The sequence below is a fragment of the Triturus cristatus genome, chromosome 10 (assembly GCF_964204655.1).
Source record: "Triturus cristatus chromosome 10, aTriCri1.1, whole genome shotgun sequence".
Taxonomy (NCBI): domain Eukaryota; kingdom Metazoa; phylum Chordata; class Amphibia; order Caudata; family Salamandridae; genus Triturus; species Triturus cristatus.
Window position 1 is genome coordinate 451664589 of NC_140593.1, and position 16662 is coordinate 451681250.

The following is a 16662-nucleotide window of genomic DNA, read 5'->3' on the forward strand; positions in this document are numbered from 1 at the left end:
CCGGGAGGAATTTTGTCAGGCACAAAGGGCGTGCCCCACGCTTGAAGGCATGCGGCGACAGGCCGAAGCCCAAGTGGCCAGTCAGGAGTTGGGAGGATATCATGTGTATTGGGAGGATGGTCTCCTATACAGTGAGCCCAGGGTGCCGGTACATGGATCTTCGAGGGCCATAGTAGTCCCCCAATGTTACCGGGCCTTCCTGCTGGAGTTAGCGCACGAGATTCCCTTAGCCGGACACCTGGGCCAGGACAAAACCTTTGCACGGTTGGTCCCTCATTTTTATTGGCCCAGGATGAGGATTGCCTCAGACACCTTCTGTAAGACCTGTAAGTCTTGTCAGGCAAGTGGCAAGACTGGGACTAAATTGAAGGTCCCTTTGGAACCGCTCCCCGCGGTCGGGACCCCTTTTGAGAAGGTTGGTATTGATATTGTTGGGCCATTGGACCCTCCGACCGCAGCGGGACACCGGTTCATTCTGGTTTTGGTGGACCACGCCACAAGGTACCCAGAGGCTATTCCTCTGAGGACCATCACTGCACCGGTGGTGGCGCGGGCACTATTGGGGATTTTTACCCGAGTGGGATTCCCCAAGGTCGTGGTGTCGGACAGGGGCACCAATTTCATGTCGGCCTACATGCAGGCCATGTGGAAGGAGTGTGGGGTGACCTACCGGTTCTCCACTCCTTACCACCCCCAGACTAACGGACTTGTAGAGCGCTTCAATAAGACATTGAAGGGTATGATCCGGAGCCTGCCAGAGGGCTTGAGGCGTAAATGGGACGTCCTCCTCCCTTGCTTGTTATTCTCCTACCGGGAGGTACCGCAGAAGGGAGTCGGGTTCAGCCCGTTTGAGTTGCTCTATGGCCATCCCGTTAGGGGTCCCCTCAGTTTAGTGAAAGAGGGGTGGGAGAAGACTTCACAGAAGCTTCCCCGTGACATTGTCAGCTACATGCTGGCGTTCCGCAGCCAGATGGCCAAGCTGTGGAAGGCGGCCTCAGAGAACCTGGAGGCTAGCCAGGTCGTGATGAAGGAGTGGTATGACCGCAACGCTCGGACGGTCGAGTTGGACGTTGGACAGAAGGTGTGGGTTATGGAACCTGGGGAGCTTTGTGCCCTCCAGGACCGGTGGACTGGTCCGTACGACATTGTGGAGCGACGAGGCCAGACCACGTACGTTGTAGATTTGAAAACCCCCGTCAGCCCCTCAGGGTGCTCCGCGTCAACCGCCTGAAGCCGCACCATGAGCGATCAGAGCTTGCTCTCCTGATGGTGACGGATGGGAGCGAGGAGGAAGAGAGTGAGGCTCTTCCTGACCTTCTAGCGGTACAGGAGAAGGATGGTTCGGTGGAAGGTGTAGTCCTCTCCCCATCCTTGACCCCAGAGCAACAGAGGGACTGCCGCCATGTCCTGGGACCGTTCGCCTCGTTGTTCTCCCTCACGCCTGGAATCACTCATCTGTGTACCCATGATGTGGACACAGGGGACAGCCCCCCGGTGAAGAACAAGTCTTACTGGCTCTCTGACCGAGTGAAAGATAGCATCCAGCGTGAGGTGGCAAAGATGCTGGAGCTGGGGGTGATAGAACCTTCCAGCAGCCCGTGGGCAAGTCCAGTGGAGTTGGTGCCGAAAGCGGCCCCACCGGGTACGACACCGGAGCTTCGGTTCTGTGTGGACTACCGGGGGTTGAACTCTGTCACGAAGACAGATGCTCACCCCATCCCACGTGCGGACGATCTGGTGGACCGGCTGGGAGCAACCCGGTACCTCAGCACCATTGATCTGACATCCGGATATTGGCAGATTGCCATGGCCGATGGAGCAAGGGAGAAAACAGCATTCTCCACCCCCGAGGGCCACTACCAGTTCCGAGTGATGCCCTTTGGGCTCAAAAATGCTCCGGCCACATTCCAGCGGTTAGTGAATCAGGTACTATCTGGCCTGGAGTCCTTCTCAGCGGCCTACCTGGATGACATAGCTGTCTTCAGTGGTACCTGGGAGGACCATCTGCAACACCTCCAGGAGGTATTGCAGGCGCTGCAACGTGCTGGCCTAACAATTAAAGCCAGCAAGTGCCAGATTGGGCAGGGATCTGTCGTGTACCTGGGACACCTGGTAGGCGGAGGTAAGGTGCAACCCCTCCAGGCCAAAATAGAGACCATCTTGGCTTGGGAGCCCCCCAAGACCCAAACAGAGGTCCGAGCTTTCCTCGGCCTCACTGGGTATTACCGCCGGTTCGTCAAGGGATATGGTACCTACGTAACCCTCTTGACGGAATTGACCTCGAAGAAGCAACCTTGCAAGGTCATATGGACAGCTGCATGTCAAGAAGCGTTTGACACGCTGAAACATGCGATGTGTACCGCTCCAGTACTAGCAACACCAGATTTCGGCAAGGAATTTATTGTGCAGACCGACGCCTCAGAGCACGGCATAGGTGCGGTGCTCTCGCAACTCAACACCGAGGGCCAAGATCAACCAGTGGCCTTCATATCCAGAAGACTCCTCCCTCGGGAACGGCGATGGAGCACCATTGAGAGAGAAGCCTTCGCGGTGGTCTGGGCTCTGAAGAAGTTGAGGCCATACCTCTTTGGAACTCACTTCCTCATTCAGACCAACCACCGGCCCCTTCGCTGGCTCATGCAGATGAGAGGCGAAAACCCCAAGTTGTTGAGGTGGTCCATTTCTCTACAGGGGATGGATTTTCGGGTGGAACATCGGCCCAGAGTTGACCACGCCAATGCTGACGGTCTCTCCAGGTTTTTCCGCCTTAGCGATGAGAACTCCCTAGAGGTTGGGTAGCTCTCCCCTCTTTCGGCTGGGGGGGACGCGTGTTGGACCTGTCAGCCTTAGGGTAGTCTCCCCATCTATTTTTGATCGTGCCTCATTTTTTCCACCCTCATTTTTGATGTTGGACTTAGGTCTCCGGGCGCCTTTTCATTGCCAACCAGTGTTAAGGTGCAGGTGCTCCCTTCTCCCAAGATGGCTGCCACAGACCCCTGCTACTGCAGAGTGGTCTTTCATAGTAGCACCCTAGCTGCCAGGAGCTGGCTGGAACCCCACAACAATGCTGCAACACCAGCCCGCCTTTTTTGTCCCATAGGTAGAATGGGGAAGCTCCTGGAATGTGCTGGAACCTTCTAGAAGGGAGGTGTGGTTTTTACTTTTGCCGCCTTGGCTAGAGGTCACCTGACCTAGGGATACATAAGTGAGGGAGGGAACTTTTTCCAGTTAGTTGGCCAGTTGGGGTGAAGCAGAGCTGGAGAATCCACGCAGGAGTGTAGGCGGTAGGGCCTAGCCAGGGACTTATGCCTCTGAGAGTGACAGGGCTTAGGTGCTGCCTCTTAAGTGAGTGAGGGATCCTGTGAAACCCACTGATCTTGCCCAGCAGTAGGAGGACCCAGGGAACCTCTGCCCAGCCTGACTAGGAAGGACCTAGTCGCCAACTCATCCCCTACCCCCCAAGGAACAGAACCCCAAGGGCGCCAGTATCATCTGCGCCACAAAGACTGACTTTTGAAACTGCAGAAGTAACATCCTGAAACTTCATGCCAAGCTGACTATTGTAACTTCGTGAAACGACTGATTGCCTGACTGCTGGGGATCGACCAGGTACTGGCGCTGTGTTTCCTGCGCTGCCAGACCTGACCTGTGACACCCTGTGCAGATATGCTGCCGAGCGCGGAGCTGGCCGAGCTCCCGCTTAATTTGTGACCCCCCCCGGGTGCCAGGACCCGCATTGCAATCACCGCCGCGGCCCGTAGGCCTCAGGGAAGTGTTAGCGCCAAGTCGGAGCCTGCGGAGGAGCCCGGGGCCCCGCCGCTGCCGTCTCAGCGTCAGAAGGAAGAGCGAGTGTCCGGGAGTGTCCCGCGCCGTTGCGCGCATCGGAAGGAGGACCCGGAGCGGAACAGAGCGACGAGATCAAGGTAACCCCCCGGGGGCTGGGAGGTAGCGCGACCGTGAGGCGGCCTGAGACTCGCCCCCCCCCCCTGCTCCCCGGGAGTCGTGGGAAGGCCCGGTGCGCCCCCTGCCTAGTGGGAACGACACCGCATGCAGGAACTGTGACTTTCCCCCCTCCGTGGGATTTCCCGCCGTAATTGTGAGTCTCCCCTCCGTGGGATTACCCTATCCTGGGGACTGCCGTTCGCAGGACCCAACAGTGCTCAATGCGTTCTATGTGGGAGTAGCGCTGATCGTCCAATTGTATTTACCAATGCTCAATGCGTTCTATGTTAGAGTAGCGCTGATCGTTCAAGTGTATTTACCAGTGCTCAATGCGTTCTATGTTAGAGTAGCGCTGATCGTTCAATTGTATTCAACAGTGCTCAATGCGTTCTATGTCTCAGTAGCGCTAATCATTCCTGTGTATTCACCAATCCACAAGCGCTCCTTTCGCCAGTGAAGGTCCCAAGTGCAAGGCGCTTACTGTACCCACCACGCTTATGCTCAGGGTGCTAGGCAGGCATTATACGACCGCAAGTTATGCTCATGTGCCTTTGTTTCTTCATAGACACCAGTAGCGCCACGTGTGCAGGCCCCGGCCCGCAGCACTAGGGAAGTTCATACTGCAGGGACTGCTGAGGTAACAGTAATAAGGAACTGTAATGCACATGTTAAAGTGTACAGGTAATGAGAAACTGTAATGCAAATGTGAATGTGTATAAGCTAAGATACCTTGCCCCCCAAGATCACCGTGTGTGATCCTTTGATTAGATAAAACCTGATTAATTTGCATTCACCTTATTGTGTGGCGTCCATTATTGTGTGCGTTTACTGCTTCAGAGGATGCGTGTGTTGTATGGTCGCTTAACACACAGGCCTTTGGGTGCCCAGCCGCTCGTGTCACGTTACCCCCTTAGGGCCTGGAGACCCCAGGTCTTACAGTGGGGTTCTGGCAAAACTCTACCAACTGCTGCGAGGAAGGGCTTTTTGTCAAGCGCAGCTCTCCAATGTTAAATTGGTGAGCGTGAGCAAGAATTTGCATCCCCTAGCATGATATATGGGCTATAGGATGCTTCTCAGGAAGATTTCGCTACTCTGGCGGTCACGGCAAGTTGAGACCGTTCGCGTTGAGAAAGCTGCCGTTAGAGTAGAAAATCTACTTAAACGGCAGAGAGAAGCAGCACCTTCTGTTGCACGGCATGGTGCAATTTGCGCTGATTTTACAACGCAAAACAAGCTCCCAGCGCTAAAATCAGCATGAGCAGGGCAACATGCAGAATTCCACCTGCTCGCGGGAGTCCGCGAAATCTTGCGCAGTTTATATGTAACTCCGCTAAGTAAAACTCCGCAAGTTCCTCCCACGCCAAGTCATTTGCAGTAGAAGAACCAGTGGTGTAACACAAAATAAAGGGGCTTCCCTGCCGAATATGCTGAGAATATCCCTGAGATTTCAAGAATGCATAGATATTCATAGGCCCTAGGCTGAATGTGGCCCCTTAAATGGCGTGGGACCTCTGCCCAGCAGGGGCTGCAGGGGCATGTGTTGCGTCCCTGAGAAGAACACCGGAGGCTGTTTAATAGACAAGTTATTGGACCTGTAAGCCTATTTTCGACTAGTTATGACCAAAATTGTCATCATGCTACAGACTGCTTGCCTGCATACCTGTCTCTTGATATAATCGTTACATAGTTGAACTAACCCAAACCTGCTTTCATTCATAAACTGCTACTAGATAGGCACTTAAATCGTCAGTCTCTGTTATCACTGCAACAGTGCCGCCCACGTGCTTAAGGCGTTTTCAGATTAGCAAGCAATGAGTGAGTGAACAAGAACGGTTGTATACAGGTTGTGCATTCCCACACAGTAAGACCACCTGCAAGGGACTGATGTACAAACTGCTTCCTTGTCTATCACATTAACAATAAATAAGTGAGTGAGTGAGTGAGTGATTGAGGAAATTTGACATGCACGCTTATTTGAAGATGTAGCCAGAAGGACCACTCACAAGGCTCTTACACAAAAAGAGAGGTAAGCGCCTGGGACATCAGAAACCTTTGCTAAACTATGAAGCCTTCGTGGCATAGGCAGATACCCTATTCAAGGACTGCTTATGCCTCTTGATAGTCTGGTGGCAGAACCAAGTCAAGTGAAACCATTTCAGGAGCAACTATAATTTCAGAAGCAACTTTAAGCTTTGTGAAGGTTCACACTGCAGATTAGCTGAACATGCAATTGTAGAATGTGGATGACTGAGAGGATGGGTTAAGCATACCCTGCCACAACCTAATCCTCTAACTACCGCCTATCCACCTTTTAGATAATTGTTTTACTGTTTTGATGTGGATTGTTCTGTAAACTTTATCTGTTTTCTGATGCACTGAAGGGTAACAATTGAAAGGTGAAGTAATACGATCTTTAAAGCTTCTTAGATTTAAGTGAAATGCTGCTAAGCTAAGACAATTTGTAAACACAGCTGGATCCAACCCAGGTAGCAGCTCTCGCAAGCAAACAAGGCTGCTTAGTGGTACTTTGGATTATTCCTCACCCTGACCCGAAGTAGGACGGCTGAGAGTTGTTTCCAGTATTCTATAAGCTTTGTTTTGCTTTCATCAGGAAAAACATACGATTGTTGTGCTTTTTAAGACGTTCTTTTTAATTTTTAGTCAATGTTTCACTAAATTCTGTAGGTTTCAATGTGTAACAATTTTCTATTGATTTACATTTACTTTGGAACTTATCAATGCTGTGTTTTATATGTACACGCATTTTTTCAGGCACCCAAGACTCTCCTTTTGGAAATGCGAGCAGAAGTTGACGTTTTTTCTCTTAGTAACAGTTTAATGAAGGGGCAGAAATGTAATAACACAGACAAAAAAGGCAATGAAGAACCAAGAATAAAATGTCATTCTGATTTTGTTAAAATGAAGGCACATTTTTTAACCAATATGCATAACAGATTGATGGAATACAATGAAGCGGTGAAAACATAAGTAATTGGGGAGAAAATCATCTTTTAATCCAGCCAGTAGCACAAAGATGAATTGTAAAACAAAATGTAAAAATATAATAATAAAGAGTCTCTTTATGATAAAAAAAACCTTTCTACTTACAGAGTACTTTGTGTTAGGAAGCATAGGAAATGTTTGTAATAAAACTGGTAGTCTATCTAAAACAAGTGTCTCCAGCAGGTAGATCGTGAGCTACTGGTAGCTCGCCAGTACCCTGCAGGTGGCTACCTGAAGTGCATTGTGGCACAATATGTAATTCAGAGGGATCAGCCCTGTTGAAGAAGGCAGCTTTTGTCATCTCTGGAACCTTGGAGAGGTAGGCAGCCAAATCAATGGCAAGGCCACACGATTGCACACATCTCACTGTGACAGCCTGGGGGACTTGCAACATGACCACCTGTATCCACCCTCAATTTAGCAAAGTCACATTGAGATTTGTCTCTTTGAAAGCCTCCCCCTATCAGTAATACATGTTGTGTGAAAAAGACAAGATGGTCATGGATTGTCTTTACCCGAAATGAAAAGGATATATTTGATAGAAAATGTGTATTTTGAAGAATTGCTTTTCTGATGTTTGAAAACAAAATGATTGAAATTCCAAAACATATTTTAAGCTGCTCTTTGAACAATAATTCATGGTGTGTTTGGAAGATTTGTCACGTGGAGCCCTTTTATAGTGATAAAACGTTTCCTGACAGTGCTGTCGTTAACCCCCGTCTTATGCATTGGGTGGTCAGTGTTTTATGCAAAAACCAAGGGAATGATGGACGGAGTGTTGAACATTGCAAGCACTCACCCCCAGTCAACTGATCTGGGTTTAATCCATCACCGTTCTTTAGCCCACTCTGCCACCCCAGTTCAGACATGGCCATATGCAAATCAGTCTGACCCTGTGCCTCATGGGAACAGTGCAGCCCGAACTGCCAAGCCATGTCTTCCCTGGACCGGAAACAAGCTTCCTAGGACCGCTTTCTGGCATTTCAGCCGTCAGTGTTTAATCACAATATCAAGGCTTAGATATCGTCCTGCCAAAATATTGTATCTAGAATATTCACAAACATAATGCAATGAAGGTAAATATATATGTACATCAAACACTCCTTTTCCCCGCCGCAAAGTTCCACAGTGTCTCCCATCATTTTCATAGTGTTGAACACGGACCACCATCAGGTTTACAGTGAAAACATTTGATTTTTGATAATACATTAATGCAGTGATGGCTGGTGCATTTCGGCAACAGCCTTCCACTGGGCCATGGAGTCGCAACGTGTCTATTAATCCTTCTTTAGCCACCACCTTATCTAAAAACAAGTAGACTGCACAACATTCTTATTTTAAGTTTACCTCTATTTCTACCATTTTGAAAATCCTTCATGCTCTGCTCGCATATTTGTCAACAGATGTCACCAACAGTAAGTTGTAATGGGGTGGGGGGACTAGATATATGGCATTCCGAGGTCCATTTCAAGTTTTGGGGCACATTTTGTTCGCTGAAGAAAAAGCATGCAAAATTTCTAATAAAGAATGCTAATCAAGTAAAGTACTTTTTCTTATTTTTAGTAATGATATAGTATGCCATTCATATTACAATATCCATTTTTCTTCACAGCATTTTCTAATGCTATTCTGACCCCATTAGACAATTTAGTCTTTTTCCAAAACATGTCATGCAACCATTCCCGAGTCATTACACCCTGCAACATACTAATTTATAGCTTCTTCTGATCCGCAACTCTTTCTCATTTTCATATGTTCCCGTCATACAAACGCACATAGAAATTAGGTTGTAACTATAACTACCTCATGGCGACTGCCAGTAGGTAATATATATATAAATATATATATATAAATATTACTTATTGTTGGTTGCCAGGAGGTAGTTATTGTTAGGACCTAGTTTCTATCAAAAAAGTCATTTTCAGTTGCCTATATCTTTGGTGCTGGTTGATAAATCTTCATGAAATGTTCCCAAAACATTTGCCTGTTACTTCAGCCTCTGTCTGGAAAGTTTTGGGGTGGTTTGTAAAGTGGGGGTGGAGAAGAAAGGGCAGTTCCAAAATTCGTTTTCCCCATCTTAATTCCTGTAGGACCTCTAGACACGACTACAGCCTGAACCGCTGGACAGAATTACACCAAATTTGGAAGAACGCTAGCTCTTTGTCCACAAATCGTGCTTTTTGTGATTTGATTTAAATCTGTTCAGCAATTTTTGAAATATTAAGGGAAATCCACATTTGTATATATAGGGACCCTGATCCTCTGCGGATCCAGCAGTCCCTGTGTTGAAATCTGATTGGCTGCCAACACTTGAACCAGGAAGGATTGGCAGCCATCTTGGGACTCTGCTTGAGCTGAGTCCCACAAAAAACATAAAAAATAAAGAAAGGGGGACAGGGTAGAAATACTCTGACCCCGTAGGACTGGTGGAGGGGTCAAACAGGGACCGTGCTGGGGGTTAAAAACATTTTTTTGGGTCAATTTTGCAGTAAAATCACAGGTGGGTCTGCGGGAAAATGGAAAAAATAGGAAGCATGGGCTCCCATGTTTCTTTTCAAGGAAGCCCCAGGTGGGCTAATTCCCGGGGGCACTGCTTTCTCATTATGCAGGGAGTGCCCATGCAGCACCCCTGCACCCAGGGGACAGCCTCATCCCGGAGCACACAATAATAAAATAATGCAGAGGCGCCGTGTAGCCCCGGTGGCCGCCACCACCCCGGCTTTACTTTAAATCTATGCAAGGGGCCTTGAGGACCCCTCACAGCCCTGGCGACCACCACCTCTTCAGGGCTTTACTTTAATTGAATGCATGAGGGGCAGCTTGAAAAGTGGCTTGGGGAGGGGGGCAGTGCAGCCCCCTGCCCCAATAAATTGAGGCCTGGCCCCTGGGGATGGGATCCCCAGGGTTGAAATCGGTCCAGGGATGGGGGTTGTGCAGCCCCCCTTACCAACTTGAAAAAAAATATATATTTTTAGGCCGGGCCCTGGGAGATTGAGTCCCCAAGGTCAAACAGTCCTGGGGAAGAGGGCATGAGGCCCCTCCTCACGCATTGGTTCAAAATGCATAGCATCTCTCACACCCACTCAGAGATTCACACAGGCATTCAAACAACCACTCTACTCCCAGATCCATACAGGCACTCATAGAGACCCACTCAAACACTAACACATACAATCACAGACCCAGTCAGATGACACATCCACTCACAGGCCCACTCAGACCTTGTGCAGGGGTTGACCGCAGGGCCTGTCTGTTTAAGCTAGACCCCGCAGACTAAACCAGCTGTGCATGGCCGGAGGCCATGTGTGGCGTGGAGTTGGATGCTTGTGGGGGGGTTGGATGCAGACCCTGCGGCCAACCCCCGCCGTGTACAGCCAAAAGCCGTGCACGGCTTGGGTTAGGTGCATACAGAGCGTTGGCCTTGCTGCCAACACACTGGTGCATTAAAAAAAAAAAAAGTTTCAGGAACGTTCTAGTTAGGAATTAGCATTAAAAAAGACTTAGAAATTTACTTTAAAAAACAAAGGTTATAGGGACGTTATAGTTAGGCTAACATTTTATTCGCACAAAACCAAAGAAATTCACCTGTTATAGTAAGTTATTTCAAGTAACTATAACTTGTGCCTTAAAGTAACTGTAACTCACGCCTGCCATGCACTGCTAATTACCCCAGATATTACAACACTGATGACATCTTTCATAACACCATTAATAATAACACTGTAACATTTGAAGTAACATTATTGAATTGTGAATGGCGAGGGTGCGAGTTATAATTACTTTAGGGCATGATTATAGTTACTTGAAATTACTCTTACAGCTGAATTTCTATGTTTTTGTACATATATATATATATATATGTATATATATATATACAAAACCATAGAAATTCAGCTGTTAGAGTTATTTCAAGTAACTATAATCGTGCCTAAAGTAACTCTAAATATATATATATATAATCTTCTGCTGATGCTAATACTGTATTTAGACACTTATTTGCCCATGTCTTCTTCCATTAAATTTTAGCTATACATATATTACAAATATTTTTTTTTCATAAAGACACATATGTCATCAGTAGAGGATTGCGGTCGCGTGAGTTATAGTTGCCTGCACTAACTATAACGGGGGAATTTCATTGGTTTTTTACGAGTGAAATGTACAGCTAACTATAACTTGTGTGAAACCTATGGTTTTTTCAGTGAATTTGCAAGGTTTTTTAAATGCTAATTCCTAACTATAACATGTGTGAAACCTATGGTTTTTTCACTGAATTAGCAAGGTTTTTTAAATGCTAATTCCTAACTGTAACGTGTGTCAAACCTATGGTTTTTTCAGTGAATTTGTATGGTTTTTTAAATGCTAAGTTACTTTAAGCCATTCGTGGCGTGCGCGCCCACTTAACGCAGTTCGTTCCGTGCGCGCACTGTGCGCTTCGCGCACCGTGCGCGCACAGTGAGCACGCGGTGCACTTCGCGCACCGCGCGCCCACTTTACGCAGTTAGTGCCGTGCATGCACGGTGGGCACGCGGTGCGCTACGTGCACCGCGTGCCCACGTTACGCTACATGGGCCATGTACGCACGATGCGCTTCGTGCACCGTGCGCACATGGAGGACATGTGATGCGCTTCGTTGTGAAAGGTAATATTTTAATTTTTCACATCTGTTATATGCCATGCACAAATGGTGCCCTTCGGGCACCATTTGCACATGGGGTGGAGAGAGTATGGATAATTTTTTTTTTTTTATTAATTTTTAATTTTTCACTGATGTTATATGCTATGCACAAATGGTGCCCTTCGGGCACCGTTTGCACATGGGGTGGAGAGAGTATGGATAATTTTTTTTTTTTTAATAAATTTTACCGTACACGTACGGTAAGCGTAGTCGACGAAATTATCGAAAAAATTAAAATTACGTTTTTGGCCTTGGGGGATCTTTGAGGACTCCCTCATTATGGCTAGGTGCTTAGGAGCTGTCTAAACAGCCCCTTTACATGTTTTTGGCCTTTGTTTTTTAACCCCCTCTCAGACTGCGAGAGAGAAAATGGCGGCCGCCGCTTCCTGGTTTCGACCGATTCAAATGTTTACTAAGATCTAACAGCCAATCAGAATCGCGCTCGCGCACGGCGGCGTGCGCGTACGGTAAGCGCACCGTAAGCGCACCGTAAGCTGGCTCAGATATATATATTGATTTAAAGGCTATTTTCTCAGAATCTACTGAACAGATTTACACCAAACCTACAAAAGGCACTTCCTTGACCTGTAGACTACATCTCTGCCAAATTTCAAGGAACTCTGTTCAGCCGTTCGGGCTGTAGCTGTGTCTAAAGGTCCTATGGAAAAATGCATGGGAAAAACGCGTTTTGGGACCCCCTTTTATCTCAGCCCCCGCTTGACGAATCCCCCCGAGACTTTCAGGGTAGGAGCCCAGCGTAGCGCCCCATTAGTTTTTAAAATTTCGCGAGGATTCGTCGACCGGCGCCAAAGTTATTCCAAATAGAATGTTGCGGTTTTCCTATGGAAACAGGGTCCTAACTATAACTGTTTACCACAAGAAGCCGCCCCTAGTGTGATAACCCAAAACGAGTTACAGGAACGTCGTAAGTGTGGGCATCTCACAAAAAGTTGCGGACTGGTCTCACACACCACCTGGTGTCATGCTTCATCATTGACCAGTCCTCGCCCTCTAAAACCTTCGTTTGATAGAGGGCGGGCATACACTTGGCGACAAGGATGCACTTTCTAAATGGATAAGTGGGGGCCCGTGAGATTGTGAGTGAGGTTAAAAATCATTATAGTGGTCAAAAGTGATTTTAATGTGAATGACAACTATATGATATTAAAAATATGTGTGACGGTGTATAGGGTTTTAATGTCCCCTAACCGTCCTATGTGTGGTCAACATGTTTCTGCCATAATGGCCCTGTCGGGTCCGCGGCATTCATCAGGACCAAAGTATAGGTGAGGGCTCCGTTCTTACCATGTGTCGGTAAGATACTACCACTGCGTGAGTGTGGCATAGGCCACACTTCACTTCCTATGGTGCTTCCAAAGGTGAAGCCTATAAAACAAGGTAAAAAACAGAATTTATTTAGAACATAGTTGATGCGAACGTACCTGTAAACGAAAAGGAGAAAGAAAGAGAATACAATGCATGCATTGACCTCTAAGAGTGAATATAGTGTTTGTGACTCTGTGACACTCTATTTGTGTACACTTTTTGTGAGCAATTGCAGCCTGGGAGCAGTAATTACTGCTACCAAACTTACCCTAATCGGTCGGACAACTTGTCCCAAGGGGGGAAGGAGGGACTGTGGAGATCCACTGTTAATTTACTTCTGTAGGAAGAAAAGCACATAGCCTAGTTCTTAATCAATGCTTCAAAATAAATGATTCAAGAGATATCATCACACAGGCAGAATGATGGTTTAACATTGCAAGCAAATCCCCAACCGTGTTGAAAGGGACACTAAAAGAAGCCAGCATGTATAATGCAAGGTAATAATACAAACGCATGCCGCTTAGTCATTCACATCATCCACACTCTTACTGTAACAGGTAGCAGAATATGCCTTTGTCCTACGCGTCCGCTCGAGCCTCCCGATTACGAAGACTGGAGAGAGCGGGCGCCGCCTTTTATGTGCTGTTAAATTATACAAATTGAGCCGGGACCTTAAACAGGTGATGGATTCCCGGTGTCCGTGGGGCATAGAGCCTGGAATCGAGATGGCGGAGTTCGCGTGTGAGAGAGACGGGGAAGCTCATTGGTGGAGAGCTTGGGGGTGTGAGAGTGTCGTCCAATCGGATGCAGGGGATCAAGAAGGCGCCGTTCATAGTGCGCGCTGTGGCCTGTCTGGTTCTATACGAAAGATAGGCGCAATGTCATTGGAGGTGACGTTGGCTTGGTGAGGAGCCTGGGGGTGTGAAACTTCCGTCCAATGGGGAACGAGTGATCGAAAGGATGCCAATGATAGGTCGTGCTGCAGCCTGACTAATGCAGTGCACCGTACTGGGACAGATTCGTAAGAAGTGAGATTGGCTCAGCGAGGGTAACCTTGTTTAATTAAAACAGAGATGCGTAATCTTTTGACATACCCACGTCAAAAAAATGATCTGAATAGCTTGGTAGCCCATGTGCAAAGTACTGCTTTATAAAAACGAGTGCATTCACAAGTGCCCTGATTCTCAGATCGAAAAGACGGTAATAATGAAGGAAGGGGCCCGTTTTTTAGCATGCAGTAAAACTATGCAAAATGGCTATTGATGGTTGGATCATTTGTGTATTAGATCGATTAGAGAATGTTAGTGTTAGAAAGAAAGGAAATTGAGGGGAAACATTGCGTATAGTAATTCTACTGTCAGAATTATATCTCCTTTCTTCAATTAGTTAACTGCAGCCATGGAATGTCATCATTGAGACCTTTCTCATGAGAGCGTAGGCGGTACACCCAACGTTGTTCCCTCACATGAAGAGCCCTTGTGAGATCAAATTTTGTTTTCTTCATAACCTCCAGGATAGTCCACTGTAGGTCTGTATCTGTATGGTTTTTCTCAGTAAAGTGTCGGGTTAACTTGGTGTTCGTTTTTTTGCGCATGATTGTGCTGCGATGCTCATTGATACGAATTCTCACTTTCCTCGTAGTCATCCCTACGTATTGAAGTTGGCAAGGGCATGTCAGTAGATATATCACATTATCCGTGTTACAGTTGCTAAACGATTTTAGTTGCCACGGTCTGTTGGTTCCAATGTCCACTGATTTAGTGTTCTTTGTAAGATTACACGACTGGCATCCGCCACAAGAAAAATGGCCAACCACGGGTGGTTGATCCCAGAGTCTTAGTTGGTCTGTATTCTCATGTGTGTTCATCTGGGCATGTACTAGTTCATCTCTGAGATTTTTATTCCGTTTGTATGCGAACAGTGGTGGTTCCCAATGTTTTCCAGTGCTGTTAAGTATGTGCCATCTTTTTTGAATAATTTTCTGGACTGAGTTTGAGATTGGGGTGAAAGTGGTGACGCAGACCGGTCTGTTGGTTTTCTCCTTTTCCACGTTTTCCAGAAGCGCCTCCCTCGGGTTGTTTCTGGCTCTTTTATTAGCCTTCTTCACCAGTTTCCTCGGATAATGGCGTTCAACCAGTTTTTTTTCAAGTTGTTCTGCTTGCTCAGTGTAAGTCTTTTTCTCGGAACAGTTTCTCCTGATACGGAGGAACTGACCGACTGGTAAGTTCTGTTTTAGGGCTTTAGGATGATAGCTCTCATAAAGGAGTAGGCTGTTTTTGTCGGTGGGTTTGTTATGAACTTTAGTTGTGATCCCCTCACTTGTGAGTGTTATATCCAAGTCCAAGAAGATCGCGTGGTTTTTATTGATAGTGTGAGTGAATTTTAGATGGCTATCTTGAAGATTCACCCACTGGACGAAGGCTGTAGCGTTCTCTTCTGTTCCATTCCATACAATCAGGACGTCATCTATGTAACGTTTCCAGATTTTTATGTGATTTTGGAATGGATTGACTGCATTATTGATGAAATCATCTTCAAACTGTTGGACATACATACAGGCCAGGCTGGGAGCGAATGTGCTCCCCATCGAAGTGCCTGTTATTTGGTGGTAAATGACCTGTTCGAATTCGAAGAAGTTTTCTGTGAGTGCCAACTCAGCACATTCCATGATAAAATGTTGGGGGGTAACAAAATCCCACTCCCTGTGCAAGATGATGTTTTCTACCACCTCAAAGGTTCGTCGTTGCGGAATGCTGGTGTACAGGGCTTCAATGTCCATAGTTATAAGCCAGTCACTTGTGGTATCAATCTCCAGGTCTCTTAGGAGGCATAGGACGTCTTTCGTGTCTTTAAGGTATGATTGTGTTTCCTTGACATTGGGCCGTAGGAACCAATCGCAGAATTGGGACAAAGGTTCTAAAACTGATCCGATGCCGGAGACGATTGGTCTACCTGGCGGTGGCATGCGTCCTTTGTGGATCTTGGGTAAGATGAAGAAGCGCGGCATCCTAGGTTCGTCATTAATTAAGAACTCCGCTTCATGTTTCGTGATCCAATCGTGACCCAGAGCTTCTTCCACCATGCTCTTGATTTTGATCTTAATTGGGCCCGTGGGGTCCCTTTGGTGTATTGCATAGCTGTTCGTGTCTGCTAGCAATCTCATGCACTCATCTCAGTACATCGCGAGGTCCATCAGAACAGTCGCGCCCCCCTTATCCGCCGGTTTGATGACGATATCCCGGTTGTTTTTAAGTGCTAGTAGAGCCATCCGTTCTTTCCCTGAAAGGTTATTAAACCCTTTGGTGTTAAGGTAATCAAGATTTTCTATGTCATTCAGCACTGCTCGTTCAAATGTTAGTATTTGACATGAGATGTTCTGGTTTGGTGGTTGGAAGGTAGACTTTTTGCGCAACCCTGTAGATTTCCTCTTATCTTCCTCCGTTTCTGGCGTGTCTCCGAAGAAATCTCGGAGCTTAAGTTTACGGAAAAACTGGGCCAATTCCACATTAAGAGTGAAAGGGTCATTTTTAGGAGTAGGAACGAAACCTAAACCTTTGTTTAGAATGGTTTCTTCATCAGGAGTTAGGGTGTGTGTGCTGATATTAACGATATTGGTTAATCCCTGCTTGTTGAGGGCATCTCCGTTCTCCCTCTGCTCCTGGTTGTTACTCCTTGCGGTGGTTGTTGGTCCTCCCACTGGACCCTTGTATTTC